A 15,162-nucleotide genomic window follows, 5' to 3' on the forward strand; every position below is an offset into this window, starting at 1 on the left:
TTCCCATACCCCTAGTACAAGATGGTTGCCACCCAAGCCCCGAACATATAAAGCCCCCCTCTGCCGGGGAAGGGAGGGCGTTAAATTAAATGTTGGATAGACCAAATAAGGCCAAAGTCGGGGGACTGGGGGACCGGATGAATAAAAGCCACTGGTCAGTTTCAATTTGAGGTGTGCTATCCAGGTGAGAGTCTCCAGCAGGCATTTGGGAAATTCAGACCCTAAGCTCTACTTACAGTATAATGGTGTTCCAACAAACAAGATAAAAATAACTGTGTATGTTAAAATGCTTTGTAACGTGGTAAGCGCCATTGGAAACTTCGTCTAATTTAAAATTTTATTCTAGGATCCAGGTTATGTAAATAATAGACTTGAGTACTCATTAAAAAAAAAAAACCCTACACTACTGTATTACAACTACATTAGCCTGTTTAAAATTTTTTAATGTTTTATAATTTATTTTTGAGAGGCACAGAGACAGAGCATGAGCGGGGGAGGGGCAGAGAGAGAGAGACACAGAATCCGAAGCAGGCTCCAGGCTGAATTAGCCTGTTTAAAATGGATTTACTAGGAATTCACGTTGCTCAGTAACAAAAAAGGCGGAAAGAAGGCAGGTAGAAAGGAAGCGGACTCAGGGAAACAAATCTCCAACGAGAGAGACCATTTCAGGGAAACTCGGGGGGTCGGGATGCCCGGCCAGAGAAAAGCAGGGCGAGCCCAGGGGGAGGCCTTGAGGTCCAGGCTGGACGGACTGGGGAGCTACGTGGAAACACGCCCAGGACATTTCTGAAATAGGACATCACCCCCCGGGACAGGAGGGATAAGGGGCAGCGATCTGGGGACGGAGCACCAGACCCTTGGCGAACCCAGAGGGCAACCGAGTGACTCTCCCAAGGGCGGAGACCCCTCAGACAAGACAAAGGCTCCAGCCGCGGGAGGAGACCCAAGGTGCGCGTGCGCCACAGAACGCGCGTGCGCTTGGCGGCCAGCGCCGCGGCCCGAGGTGCGGGGGGGAAGGGAGACAAGGGAAGGGAGGCGTCAAGAGACGTGAGCCAGGCGGCGGGGGAGGGCCGAGTGGTGGGGCGCTCGCGCGCGCCCACTGGTGGCCGGAGGAGAGAACGCCCACGGAGCGCTCGATGCCCACCCCTCCCTTGGGGAGGCTCGCGCTCCCGCTGCTCGCGCCTGCGCCGCCCGTCGGCCTCGGGAGCGCGCCCTCTCCCTGGTGCGCGCGCTCGCAACCTCCGCCACCCACCAGCTCCGGCACCAGCAGCAGCAGCGCCGCCGCCGCCGCCGCCCACCTTCTGCCGCCGCCACCACAGCCACTTTCTCCTCTCTTTCCTCTACTGTCCTCGCCCTCTGTCGACTATCAGGTAAGCGCGTAGCTCCTAAATCTGCCTCCCCGTCCGCCCCCTTGCACCCCCATGCTGCCAGCTCCTCGCCCCCTGCGCAGAGATGGGTTTCATGAGGTAAGCATAGGTCCGAGGCAACAGCGGGGGCCCCTCCTTGCGCCCTGTGCGCCCTGGAGCTGGGACCGGGGCGTCTTGGAAAGAGGACCCATGCAAGGGATGCACCTACGCGTGTGTATGTGTGTGTGTGTGTGTGTGTGTGTGTGTGTGTATGTGTGTGTATGTGTGCTGAGGGGGGTGTCCATGCGACAGCCGGCAGAGGTTGAGCGCGAAGGGTGGGGCGCGGATGGTGGTGACCTGGGGGAGGGGGCTGCTGTGCACTCTGGATCGTCACCTTTTGCCGCAATGGGCGTGTGTCTATGTGTGTGTGTTGGGGGTGTCCAATGACGACCCCCGAAACCGAACCTGTAATCCAATTTCTCTGCTTCGGTTTGCTATAAGCCCTTCAGGAAGGTATGGATCCGGTTCTAGAAAAGATGACTCCCTGCCTGCCCCTCCCTACACCTCCCCGGCAGCAATTCCATTGGGGCTTTCGCAGCCCCTGATTTAAGGCGGTGGCCCACCCCCTCCCCGTTTTCCTCCTTCAAAAACCCGCAGGGGACATTTGGGGGCTGGGAGTGGAATCGGGGAGATGGGGAGGGGTCCAGGCGCTGTCACTTTAGTCGCCCTTCCCCCTGCGCGCGCCTGGCACCGAGACGCGAGCAGCGCCGTGCCCGAGAGAAGGTAGTGCGCGGATCCCGATGTGGAGGCTCGGAAAGGCGAAAGGCTGGAGTCACCTGGCCTTGCAATGTGGAAAGACTCGGCATCGGCGGATCCTCGCTCGCTCGCGCTAGCAGCCGCAGCCCCGCACAGACGCGCGCGGGGGCTGCAGGTGCATTTCGGGGCGGGCCCCTTTCTCTGCGCTCTGCGCTCTGCGCCTGGCGTCCAGCGTGTGCGCTCCCTGTCGGAGGCGCGGGGCTGGTGCGCAGGGCTCGCCCCTCACTGCGGCAGTGGGTGTGGACCCGGGTGGGCAAGGAGGGGGGAGGAGTAGGCTGTGCCTCCTCCCACTCCCACCCCTGCTTTTTTTCCCCTCCAAACGCGAGGTGCCATCTTTTTGCGGCGTGTCACGTCTTTACGGTTCCGTGCCAAGCCGGGTGGCTAGGCTTTGGAGGACAGGGCGAGGACTGTAATTAAAGGGGGAGAGGGGTAATCAGAGCTGGAATCTTGGTGTTTTGCTGTGGGCTTGAGCTCTGGGGGCGTTCACCCGGAATCTTTCTCGGGGACTAGCTGCTTTGTTTGTAGGGCTTACGTGATCTGCGTTGCCAGCCCTAGTTTTTTGGCTCTTATCGATGAGGGTGTTTAACCAAGGCTCCCGCCCCTCCCCCTATTTTCCGCCCCTCATTTTCGAGCCCTTTGTTAGATCTCGGGCTTGCTGGGGTCAAGGAACTCGAGTCACAGCCCCGAGGGCATGCCTGGAACGGGCGTGACCCCGCGCGGCCCCCTCCTGGAGCCGGGCCGCGCGCCAGGAAGCGTCCACCGAGCCGAGGGGCTGGGATTGGAGGTCTCCGAGATCTCTGCGGGTGGCCGCGGGGGGACCCTCTGCGGGGTCCCTACACCCCAAGAGGCCTGGGGGGGGCCACACTCCACCAGGCTGCCCACCAAGGGGCACCGGCGACACTCAGGAGGTGGCGGGGACAGCGCGCAGTCGGAGACCCTCTCCGCTTCATGCCCTGTTGCTTCTCACGCGGGAGAATGTGAGGAGGGGGCAAAAGGGTTCGTCGGGTGCTTCGGGCCACACCCATTTTTTCCGGAGATGACTGGGGGAAGGGGGCACGGAGGGGAGGTTGCTATGGAAACCACACGCGTCCCGAGAAAGGACCCTGGGGCGTGGCCCCGCCCCTTCCCAGCAGAGATTGAGAACCCTAGGGACTGGCGAGGCCGCGGCCCCTCCATCTTCCGGAGGCGGCAGGAGGGAGACCCCCCCCCTCGACACACACACACACAACCCTGACTGAGCCGGTGGCTCTTCCTCATTGGCCTCCGGCGGCCGCAGCCACCCAAATCAGCGTCCCTCATGTATTTTTTATTATTGTGGCCGAATATTATTTTGGAAACGTGCGAGATTTTAACTTAAAAGCCCGAGTTCACCGCGACCCTTGAAACGAAGCGGGTGAGTGGGGAGCGGGAAAGGGGAGCACGGGCCTCCGGCAAAGGAGTCCGAGCCTCGCCCTCCTGCGAAGAGCCTCGTCCGCCCGGTTTTCTGGTTAATTCTATCGCTGAAAACTGATGCGGGGGCGCAGTTCCGAGAGGGATGAGCATCTCTGAAACCGAATCACCCACACGAGCTGCACAGATTGATCTGAATGTCCTGGAAATGGCCCGGCTCAGGGTCGAGAGTCCACCTGGGGCCAGGCCGAACCTTCCCGCTGTGGCGTCGGAGATCGGAGCCCGGGTAGTGCCCGGCCTCCCTGCAGAGTTGGGTCCGCCCCGGGCGGGTTGCAGTAGAGGCTCAAGGATCGCTTCCAGGCTCTTCTCGGCTCGCCCCCCTCCACCTCCTCCACCCCCGCTAACTTAGAGCTGGGCTCGGAATTCTGGTTGTTTGCAGAGTAGCCGCCCTGAGAACTGGTAGTTCATGGCCAAGGTTGCCCAGGGCGGACCCCGGGCGGAGAGGTCGCCTCCTGTCGGTTGGGGGAAAGGGAGCTTTGCGGGGAGCGAGCACATTTAGCTCAATGCTTAGGAACAAAGCGCAGTCCAGACGTCCGTGATTTTGCTCCATTTTGAAACGTGTTGGCGCTTTGGTGGGGCTGTCGGTAGGCAAGGCCTGGGGGGCTGCTAACGGAGGAAATACCGGGGCCAGGGGCTGGGTGTTCATGCGCAGATCGGGAAACACCATCCCAGCCCTGAGCGCGGCTCTGAGCGTGCTTGAACTAAACGGCTTCCCCACCCCGGGATCTCAAGGGATGCAGCATGTGTGCCCACACTGCGACAGGAAATGTCCATGCACCGATCCGAGGGCCATCGACTCCTGTCCCCAATCCCCATCCGGCGGGAGCTCCTTTACGTCCCGGGAGACCTCACTTAGCCTCTGGCACCCAGGAACCTTCAGGCCCCGGCTCCAGCTGGGCTGAGTTGGGATGGATGATGGAACCTGCGACAGCGGCCTGGCTCTCCAAGCCACCTTGCCTGTGCTCAGGCGGGTGGCTTTTTTTTTTTTTTTTATCCCCATCCCTTCAAATGACATGTCCATAATTAATTAAGGTATTATTTTTCATTTTATGATGCTGCTTAGGTTTGCTAGGGAAGAATTGCTTATCCATTCCTCCATCCCCAAACTGTCTCTCTAAACAATAAACAAATTACCACCCCACCCCACCCCCATCCCAGTGCCTGGTCTGGAGTGACTCCTGGAGCTGATCAATTCCTTGATCAGTAGTTGCTTCTGTAACGGGTTGTGTTTACTGCAGTAACCTGGCTTGACTCTTGGGGTTGCCTTTGGATAGTTTGCAGGAGAGTTTTGTTGGCTTTGCTGTTTTTTGGACGAGTGACAGTCCATGACTGTGTGTGCCTGCCCTACACAGACCTCGTCTGCACCTGCCCTTGATGGAAGGGCGTGGCTTTTAACTGGTTTCTGGTATTAGGCTCAGCATCCTTGACAGGAACAAAAGAAATGGATTATTCCCATAAATTGCAAGAAGAAAACTTAGAATCAGTTAGACTGAGAAAGGGTCAGATCTATTCCATTTGGAGAAGAGCTCCTTCTACTGAACATGACCTTTGACCCCCATGCCCTTTGAGGGCAGTGCCAGCCTGGAGGTATGACAGGATTGTGGTGCCCTTTGTTTAGGTTGGATTTCCTTTCTGCCCTTTTAACATCAGTTCATGAAGCCCATTTGTTGACCACTTTAAGAAATTGTGTTTTATTCCCCCTTCCTTCAGCATTTATGTATATGGTCTGAGTGGCTTCACAGCTTGTGTGTGTGAAAGGATGTTAGTTTTCTAGTGAAACGTGTAATAGTTTTCCAACTAGATAGTTTTGTCCTTACTCCCACCTTGAAAAAAGAATCACTCAAAAACAAATAAAAACATGCCCAGGGGCTTAATACAGTGCCGGACATCCAATAGGTATTTGGTCCATACCCATGTAACAAATCAATGGGTAAAATGGGAAAATGCAGGTCAAAAAGGTGGCAAAGAGAACGTAGAATGGGAGGGGGGTGCCTACTCAAGGTCATGGCATCAGGAAGGTTTGGGAACAAATCCAGTCCAGTTTGTCCCTTGCTCAGTGTCCAAATGGCACCCCTCAACCTGCTTCTGCCCTTTGGTGCACCTCCACACCCTCCCTCCCCTGCTTCCGAGCCACCCCCCTTCTCGGTACAGCACTTCCCGGCTCATGTCACCCTGGTTGGCCAGAAGAGTGCTGAAGAGGGAGGGAGGGAGAGAAACCACACAATGCTGCCCTGCCATCTCTGGGACTGTAGGCGCTCCCGGTACCTGAGGTCAGAAGGATGGAGGTGGGAAACCCCATCGGCCTCTGCCGCTCCCCGTCCTCCCACCCAGCCCTTTTCATGATCCCACTTCAAAAACTGCCCTCCGACACCTCTACACCCCCAGAAATATCCGCCTGACTAGTCACCCCTAACTCACCACCCTAGGTGCTTCTGCCAGTGCCTTGCAGGAACACTCGCATGGAGGGGCACCTGAGCAAGTGGTGGGAGGAGAAGACTCCTGCCTCACCAACCGGGCTGCAGCAGAGAGAGAAACCTGATCTTCCAGCCGGGACTCTCCACTGTTTTCCTGTAAAACAGTGGGTCTCAGCTCCTGGGGCCATTGACGTTTCTAGAGACATTTTTTATTTTCACAGCTCGGGAAGAGTTGTGGCATCTAGTGGGTAGAGGCCAGGAATGTTGCCAAAGGTCCTGCAAGCCACAGGACAGTCTGCCACATCAAAAAGTATCCGACCCCAAATGTCACTAGTACTTGAAACATTGTTGCTCTGGTCCTCTTAACGTGGCAGCTTATGTTCCTCAAGTGCCTTTAAGGAGGCACTGTTCTAAGTGCTCCCCAGAGATGATCTCATTTAGTCCTCACGGCAGCCCCCTTTGGTAGTAGGTGCTGTTACTGTCTCTGTTACATATGGAGAAACTGACGTACAGAGTCAGTACGTCACTCACTAAAGGTCACACAGCCAGGGAATGGTAGAGCTGGGATGTCTGACACTAGCCACCTCCCCTTCTCAGCTACACGTGGCTTTAACAGGCCTTCGTGGGCTAGCCTGGAAACCCAAGCGTGCTCTGTAACATTGACCCAGTGAGAGTATTCAAGTTCCAGAGCCGCTGATTCACAAAATGAGCTTTTGAGAGAGTCTGTAATTGGAACACAATCTAAAGCTCACAATTTCTGATCTAGCCTTGACACGTGGAGCAAGGGATTTCACTCAGCCTCTGTGCCTCTGTTTATAAAACAAAGAGAAAATATCCCAGGGACCTTAAACCCAGGAAGCCCCAAACCCAGGTTTTCAAGACCGCTCTATCATACAAAAGAGCAGCTGGGTCTGATTGACTCAGAGGAGGCTAGAAATCAAGACTGGGGGCTCATGACATAGATTCCGCTATGGTCAGGGTCAAATCACTGAAGTTTTAGGGACGGCAGATTCTCATCTTAGGTCCTGCCCCTGTGACAGATTGAAGCTTTGGCACCAACCAGTGGGACCAGCTCTGAGCCTGTGGCTGTGAGTTGAGTTGGGTGGGCGTGGAAAGGGCCTCATGCAAGAATCTCGGGGCTCCCTTGGCAAAGGTGCTTCCTGCTTCTTGCTTCCTGGGGCCCAAGCTCTGCAGGAAGTATTCCTTTATGCTGTGACATAGAGGGACTGCCTAGAATCCTTCATCCCCAGGACTCACTGCCCCTCCACCCTGGGAGAAGTTTGGAGGCCACTGTAATCCCACAGCCTCCCCTGTACCCTGTGTGGGCAGTCAGACATATACCATACCCGTCGGTCTCACCCCAATTACTTCGCCAAAAGGGTTACTGTCCAAGAATGTGTTTCCTTCTCCAGGCGCCATGTTCCTGCCACCTCCAGGTTCCTTTTCTGTGCAGATGGCCTCTGCCTGAGTGTGGGGAAGCAGTGTGAGGCCAGCTCGGATGGGTTTTGAGCTTTTTGAGTTCTCTGATTCGGAAGCATTCTGCAGGTGTGCACCTATGTGGGCTAGAATCGGCTTCCACAAAATACAAATTTGAATGACTTCCAGGTGGATTATCTGAATTTGTTTTTGCTTTGTTGACATTTTAGCGGGTTCTGTACTTGCTCCAATCAGGGACGCTATTGAAAGAATCCCCCCAAAATGTGTTTTGTGCCTCAGCTGTTGAAGGAAGGTTTGTGAATACCTTGTAGGCAGACACCGTTTCTTCCTCAACAGGCCCTCAGTGCAGGGCACTGGCCGGCGGCAGAGAGAGGTATCACATTTGGTCAGTTGTTTAAGGGTGTGGACTCTGATCAGACCTCTTGGGTGCAAATCCCGGCTCCCCCACTCACTGTGGGACCCAAGCTGTGTTGTCCCCCAAGGATTTGGTGTTGTCCCCAAACTGGGGTATGCCAGTACCTATCTCACTGGTTGCTGTGAGGTTTAAAAGGGGGTGGGGGGTGATGCAGTGCTTAGCCCAGGGCTTGGCACCTAGTAAATCGCTCAGTGAATGGTCTCAAGGGCAGCAGCCTCTGGATCAACGCTGGTGACTGGGTGAATGTTCAAAGGCATCTACCGACCCTAGTGATGGAATCGCTTGTAACAGATAAATTGTTACACTGAGTAAGGCCCGAACTACAAGTAGGCACCTGCCCAGCTACCCCTGGAGCCAGGCTGGAAGTGGGTTCCCCGACTTCACACACACCCGTGTTTAAATGTGCAGACAGAACTCTTGCCACAGGCAAGCAGAATGACTTGTCATCTGTTGTCCGTGCTTCTGTCCTCTTCCTTCCTGAAATCCACTCCACGCCAGGAATAGACTGTGTAATCAACATGCCAGCCTGAGCCGGACCACGCCCTCCCACCATCCCGGGAACGGTGACCTGGCTTAGCTAACGCACGGATTCAGAGCTCTTACTTGTAACTCACTGAATAAAAAGTGAGCGAGGATGGGCTTGGGAAGGTAATGGAAGGCAGTGGAGGAGACGATTTACAGATGCGTTGAACTTGGTAAACTGGTAAGCAGGCTTCATGGTCAAGCAGGAAATGTTAAACAAAACAAAATGGACATGTTCTGAATCCAGGGAACTCCCAAGCCTCTGGTAAGCATGTTCATATCTGAATTACTAAATCTGGTTTAACAAGCCTTATCTATGAAATGAAAACTGAGGGTCATAATACGTTAGTTTTTCAAAGCCATTACATCAGAAAAACCATTACAAAATGATGCTCTTGGTGTTTGGATCAGCTGGTTGGAATTTCTTGTCTTTTTTTACCTAAGCCACACTCATAATACGTTGGTTAGGACTTCAGATTTTAGCTCCTTGGAAAAAGGGCTTACACTACAGAGGAATCTGAATGCAGAATCTCTCTAGCATTTTACTATTTTGTTCACAGTCTGTAACATTTTGTTTGACAGTAAAAAATTACTCATCTTTTTTTTTAATCTTTATTTATTTATTTTGAGAGAGAGAGAGAGAGAGAGAGAGAGAGAGAGAGACTGCACTCGAGGGGCGGGGGAGGGGCAGAGGGAGAGAATCCCAAGCAGGCTCTGCAGTGTCAGCAGGGAGCCAGATTCAGGGCTTGAACTCATGAACTGTGGGACCATGACCTGAGCCGAAATCAAGAGTCAGACACTTAACAGACTGAGCCACACAGGCGCCTCCAGAATTACTCATCTTTTTTTTAATTTCTTAAAAAAAATTTTTTTTAATGTTTATTTATTTTTGAGAGAGAGAGACACCGTGAGCTGTGGAGGGGCAGAGAGAGAGGGAGACACAGAATCGGAAGCAGACTCCAGACTCTGAGCTGTCAGCACAGAGTCCCACACGGGATGCGAGGCTCAAACTTGGGGCTCAAATTCATGAACTCTGAGATCACGACCTGAGCCGAAGTTGGACTCAACCAACTGAGCCACCCAGGTGCCCCCAGAATTACTCATCTTTATGAAATTTTTCCAAAGCCTTCAACTGGATTATCCTAAAACAAGTTAATGGTTTTAAGAGTTTGTCTTTCATTTTGCACTTGAATCTCATTAGCTTGCATCTTATTTAAATGATGGAGTTATTGTAACAAGTGTGAAAGATTGGCTGTGGTAGGAGGAGGCCTTGGCTGTGGACATCAGGCCCTGTGGACCCAGCCTTGAATATTTATAGTCCTTCCTTTCTGCTTCTTAAATGGTGACAGCTAGGACAGGACCTACTGTGGAGACTTTGGTATTAAGTGAATGGTGGGCAGTCCCGCATCCTCTCCCCACATCTTTTCCCTGCCCACCAGGACTAGCTCAGCGCTTTGAGTCCATTCACATAGAATCCTGGTTTAAGGGAGTGTTGCAAAACTCTCCCCATCAGACTCAAAATAAACGTAAATCCCTCTTATGTTATATTAATTCTCCATAGTGAAGGAATTTTAGATCAAGGTCCAACAATTAAAAACCATTGTAAATCAGCACGTTAGAATTAAATCTGAAGCTGGTGAAAATAGTGTTCCATTCATGGTCCTTCCTTTGCTCTTGTCCGCTGTCCTGCTCAATCAGGCATCCAATAGAAGAGGGACACAATTATCTCTGGTCCCAGCTTCTGGTTTTCCTACCCACCTGTGGCCTGGTTTTCTATATTTCAAGGAAGGCTGGATGATGTTGTTTTAGGATTAGTCTGCAGTTGTAGCACAGAAAGGCCAGGATGCACTTTCATCTATATGCCCTCCTCCCCAGGACGCCAAGGGGATTAGAAGACCCCTGGGTCCATAATTGCTGTCATGTGATCTCTAGCAGACACATAATGCCAAGAAGGAAGTGCTGGGAAAGACTAATTCATTGAAACGTGGAACTGTTTCCCTCCTCCATGGCAAAGGACCTGAGTTAGGACCAGTGTTCTAAATTGTGTGTCAGCCGAATTGTCCTGGACCAAGTCCAGTGCAGCCATATATTTGAAGGTCATTTCAGAGATGCTTTTTTCCAAACCATTATCTTAACTCACGCTCCCTCTCACAGCCTACCCCTCAAAAAAGAGGCTTATTGGATAATTAATAATCTAAAACCAAGTGCTTTCATGCCCAAGGGAAGTTAACAATGTAAAAAAATCTCTTTGGTTTAAAGTATATAGACATATACATATTATAATTGTATATTTAACTGTGAATATTCACTCCCTTATTTGTTGTATGTCTAGACTTTATATATTGGGTTTGCCGAACACCTGAACAGCTTTCAACTTTAGTATTAGTAACGCATCCGAATTTAAGTCAAGGTATATTGGGGCACCTGGGTGGCTCAGTCAGTTAAGTGTTTGACTTCAGCTCAGCTTATGATCTCTCTGTTCGTGGGTTCTTACCCCGCATCGGGCTCTGTGCTGACAACTCAGAGCCTGGAGCCTGCTTCAGATTCTGTGTCTCACGCTCTCTCTGCCCCTCCCTCACTCATGTGTGCTTGCTCTCTCTCTCTCTCTCTCTCTCTCAAAAATAAATAAACATTAAAAAAATTTTTTTAAGTCGAGGTATGTTAATAAGCCAAGCAAAGGATGTATATACAAGTAAGATAGTTGTATATAATTTGCTGTATTGGGGTTCGGTAATAATTGTGGTGTAGATTCATGTGAACCTGTCCCTTTCAAAGTTGCCCATTGCCAAGAATAGCAGTTTGGAAGTCACCAGCCCTTCTGCCATCCACTTTCGTCTTGTCTTTTCCTTAAGAACAGGGAAATTCCACACTGGCCCCAATCCACATGCAGCAGCTGAGTTTCAGCTGGTGCTGTCACCACAAGCCCAGTTTAGAAATGAAGGATTTCGCAGAACATCCCTAAATCCGCTTGAATAAAGAAGCTATCGGTGACAGACTCACCTGAACCTGCTTTAACCCTATTTAATCTTTCCCCAGGGTTAATCCTGTGGGATGTGCCTCCTGGGCATCTCTACTGGGTTCAGTTCTGCCTCCTGTCGTTCTGAAGTCCCTCCCTTTTTAACACTGCAGGGAGTGATGGCTGCACTCTGTTCCCTGCAGAGTGTTAATAAAGACTGAATAACTTGAAATAAATCCCTTTCAGTGTCACTAAAGTGCTATAAATAATTATGAACCAATGCTTGATGCCTGATGGGAAATACACGGGAAAAAATTTTTTTTTAACTGGCAAGATTCATGTTATAAGTTGACAATCTGGGCCAAGTGAAAAAGAACTTAAAAAAAAAAAAAGATCTCCTTATCATTTATTGCTGGCAAAAGTGAATTCCAGAGGTTAACTATCACCTCATTTTGTGGACCCGTTATCACCCGCTGCGCGGGCTTGCCAAACCCTGAATTTAATTGCAGCCTTTCCTACTTACCAACTGAGAGACCTGTGGGGAAGTTAAAGATTTCCTGTACCTCCATTTTTGTATCTGTAAAATGGGGATTGTGCAGTCCCCCAGCCCCAAGTGGATGATAATGTGGGCTCCCTTCTCACTGGGTAGTTGCAGAACTGAAATAAAACAATCTATGAGAATTCATTTGAGCTTCTCAGAAGACAGGTACCACAGGGAGTGGGGATCCCTCCCGGGAGCCAGAGTCAGGCACCAGACCTGAAGTCTCTCGTGGGTTGAGTGGAGCCTGATGCCTGAAATAGTACACCTGCTGCCCCCTTACCCCCCTCTTGCGGGCCAGACGGTGCAGGCTCATTCCCAGGGGTGAGCACCCGTCAGCAGGGCCTGCGCCCGGGATGGATGGACAGGCGGCTGCAGTCCAGCCTGTACGGGTCGTATCTGTCCCCCTCTTCCCAGAGGAGGCCTAAAGCCAGGGTGCAGGACAGGACAGTGGGTGGAAGTGCCCGTAGCATAACCTCAGGTGATATCCTGCCCCTGCCAGTGCCGACTTCTCTGGAGAGGGGCTGGAGATTTCCTGACACCCCCAGATGGAACGTCCTAGGAGCCCTTCCATTTTCCCTGGGGGTTTTCAGTTTCCTCCTAATCAGACAGGGACTTGGTACAGAACCTTCTATTTCTAATGAGGCCCGGGAGCAGCCTCTTCTGGCTACCGGGTGGTTAGCCCAGGTCGGGAACCGATTAAGGCAAGAGTGATTGAATTAAAGGTTGGAGTTGACAAGGGGGCGTAATATTCCGTTGGCTCTTTGGTGGCAAGAAGCTCGGTGAAGTCTCATTCATGGGAGCGCTTGCGCTTGGGATTTGAATTGGCTGGAGCTGGGCTGCCGTCTAGCTGTCTTTGCCCAGGGAACGGAGAAACCCGGTTTCTCAGGCGTGTGAATGGTGGGTAGTATTTCAGGGCAGGTGTGTAACCCCAGCCCGACTTCCCTACTTCAGACCAACTTAATGCACTCCCTACTGGTCCAAATTGGTTTTATTGTATGAAGATGCTGATAATAATGGTACTAGCCAATTGCATTTATTTTACTAAAAACATTGCCTTATTTAACCCTCACTACATAATCCCCGCCCTCTGAGGCAGGGATTATCATCCCCATTTTGCAGGGCAGCAGACTGAGGCCCAGAGAGATCTCGGCCGGGGACACAGCCAGATCACACTTCTCTGCAGCTCCTTTGCCCCCTGCCTTCAGTGCCTCCCCTCTGGGTCCGCTCTCCAGGCCAACAGGCATGTCTTTAGTGCTAATGACCAGAGAAACTGTGCCCTCCAGCCTCCCTGAATGGGTCGTATGTAACCTGAGCCTGGAGAAGGTATCTTAAACCGAAAGCTAGCCTCTAAACTGGGCTGTTGTTTCATGTTGCCGGTGACGGCAGAACCAAATTTAGTGTCGTGGGCAGGTCGACAGTTATCAAACAGAACAGCTCGTTTTTCTTCCAGTTCACATAAAGCATGAAAAATCTCCACCCCTGCCACACTTCCGTGGAGGGGTATGTGTGACCCAAGGCTGGCACAGGTGGCCAGGAGGGGTCCGGTGTGTAAACTCAGGGGAGATGACATTCAGGTTCCCGGGCAGTGTCTACAGAGAGAAATTTCATTGAAAGTGGGCATTTTCCCTGGACCAGGCAGACGGCTGTTGTTAGGAAAAAGGGTCAAGGTGGGAGGGAGGGAGGAGGGAGGGAGGGAGGGAGGATGGGTTGCAATACCCAGCCTCCTGGTGTACCGTCTGATCCCCTTCATACAACCATCCACTTGATTTCCCCCGTGTCTACACCACTGTGGTTCACGCTCTAGGACCAGGAAAAGGGGGAGTGATGGGGAACAGAAAAGGGGGGCTCACACAGATGGGGTTGGGTCACACATATTACATATTTAGAATTTGCAACCTCACCAGGTACTTTTAATGGTATTGAAATACATTTCCCACAGCCACTCTTGTATCAGCAACAAGCTATTTCTCAGTTCTGTTCTTGCCTCCCACCTACTCCGCCAATTTGTTTTAAGTTTATTTTTTTTATTGGGGGGGAGGGGCAGAGAGAGAGGAAGAGAGAGAGAATCCCAAGCAGGCTCCACACTGTCAGCACAGAGCCCAATGGAGGGGCTCAAACTCACACACCATGAGATCATGACCTGAGTCGAAATCAGGAGTCAGATGTTCAACCAACTGAGCCACCCAGGCGCCCTCCCCAAGTTTTCTTGTTTTTTTTTTTTAAATCCACTGGCTATAAAGGCAACCCTATACCGTATGTGAGATCCCACCCTAGTTTCTGTTTTGTTGGATTTTTCTGGGGGAAAGACAGAGCAGTAATCATTTCAGTCTACAAATTTTATTCAGGGTGAGTAATACGAGTTGCTCTTCAAGAAAATTCTTAAAAGCACCCCAAAATGGGGCCACCTGGAAGAACACTGTCAGTCTTAGCACTGAGCACAGGCCTGCTTAGCTCTCGTGGACCCGGGTGGGAGCTGCAGGTTTGCACACAGCCCTGGAAGCAAAGTCAGGAGCATGGGAACACTGGGCGGAGGGCAGCTCTCCTGGTCGCCCTTTGGACAGGCCAGAGTGTGCTGGCCGCATCTGTGCCTCTGGGTGCAGGGACCTCATCATCAAAGGCTATGGCCACATAATAGATACCAGAACTTCCAGTAGAACAGACCCTGTCCCCCGTGGGCCCAAGTTTGCAAAGAACACTTAGGATGATGAGGCTTTCTGGATGCCCTAATATCTTTCTAGTTTGGACTAATTAGGGAACGGTCAGTCTCATTTAAAAACCTGAGTTACTTTAACACTCTTATCTAGGTATTTGGGAGAGGGAAGTAGCGTAGGAACATTTTTTAACACATAGGCATGAGGAAGAGCTCACGTCTGGGTGGCCTACGTGATGTGATGTCAGGACTCCCCATTCCCCAAATTGCTAATAAGCAGATAGTACTTTACAGTTGATATGATCTCATTTAGTTCTCTTTTTTTAAACATTTATTTATTATTTTTTGAGAGACAGGGAGTGAGCAGGGGAGGGGTAGAGAGAGAGGAAGATAAAATATGAAGCAGGCTCGAGGCTCTGAGCTGTCAGCATAGAACCCGACACGGGGCTCAAACTCACGAACCATGAGATCATGACCTGAGCTGAAGTGGGACACTTAACCACTGAGCCACCCAGGTGCTCCAGATCTTATTTAGTTCTTGATGTGAGCCTGTAAAAATTCTTTTCCCTTTCACAAATCATGAAACTGAGGTTCAGGGAGGTTAAGTGGGGTTCAG

General features: G+C 51.7%; 1 protein-coding gene across 12 annotated transcripts in view; it reads left to right on the forward strand.

Moving 5' to 3' along the window:
* The first annotated feature begins 1,282 nt into the window (after positions 1–1,282).
* Positions 1,283–15,162, forward strand: part of MAPT (microtubule associated protein tau) — a 96,008-nt gene continuing 82,128 nt past the window's right edge. For all 12 annotated transcript variants that reach the window (XM_030296029.1, XM_030296035.1, XM_030296036.1 and 9 more), the window contains exon 1: positions 1,283–1,370. The gene's annotated coding sequence lies outside the window, so the exon portion shown is untranslated. The remainder of the gene's footprint in view (positions 1,371–15,162) is intronic.

The sequence above is a fragment of the Lynx canadensis genome, chromosome E1 (genome assembly GCF_007474595.2).
Source record: "Lynx canadensis isolate LIC74 chromosome E1, mLynCan4.pri.v2, whole genome shotgun sequence".
Classification (NCBI taxonomy): domain Eukaryota; kingdom Metazoa; phylum Chordata; class Mammalia; order Carnivora; family Felidae; genus Lynx; species Lynx canadensis.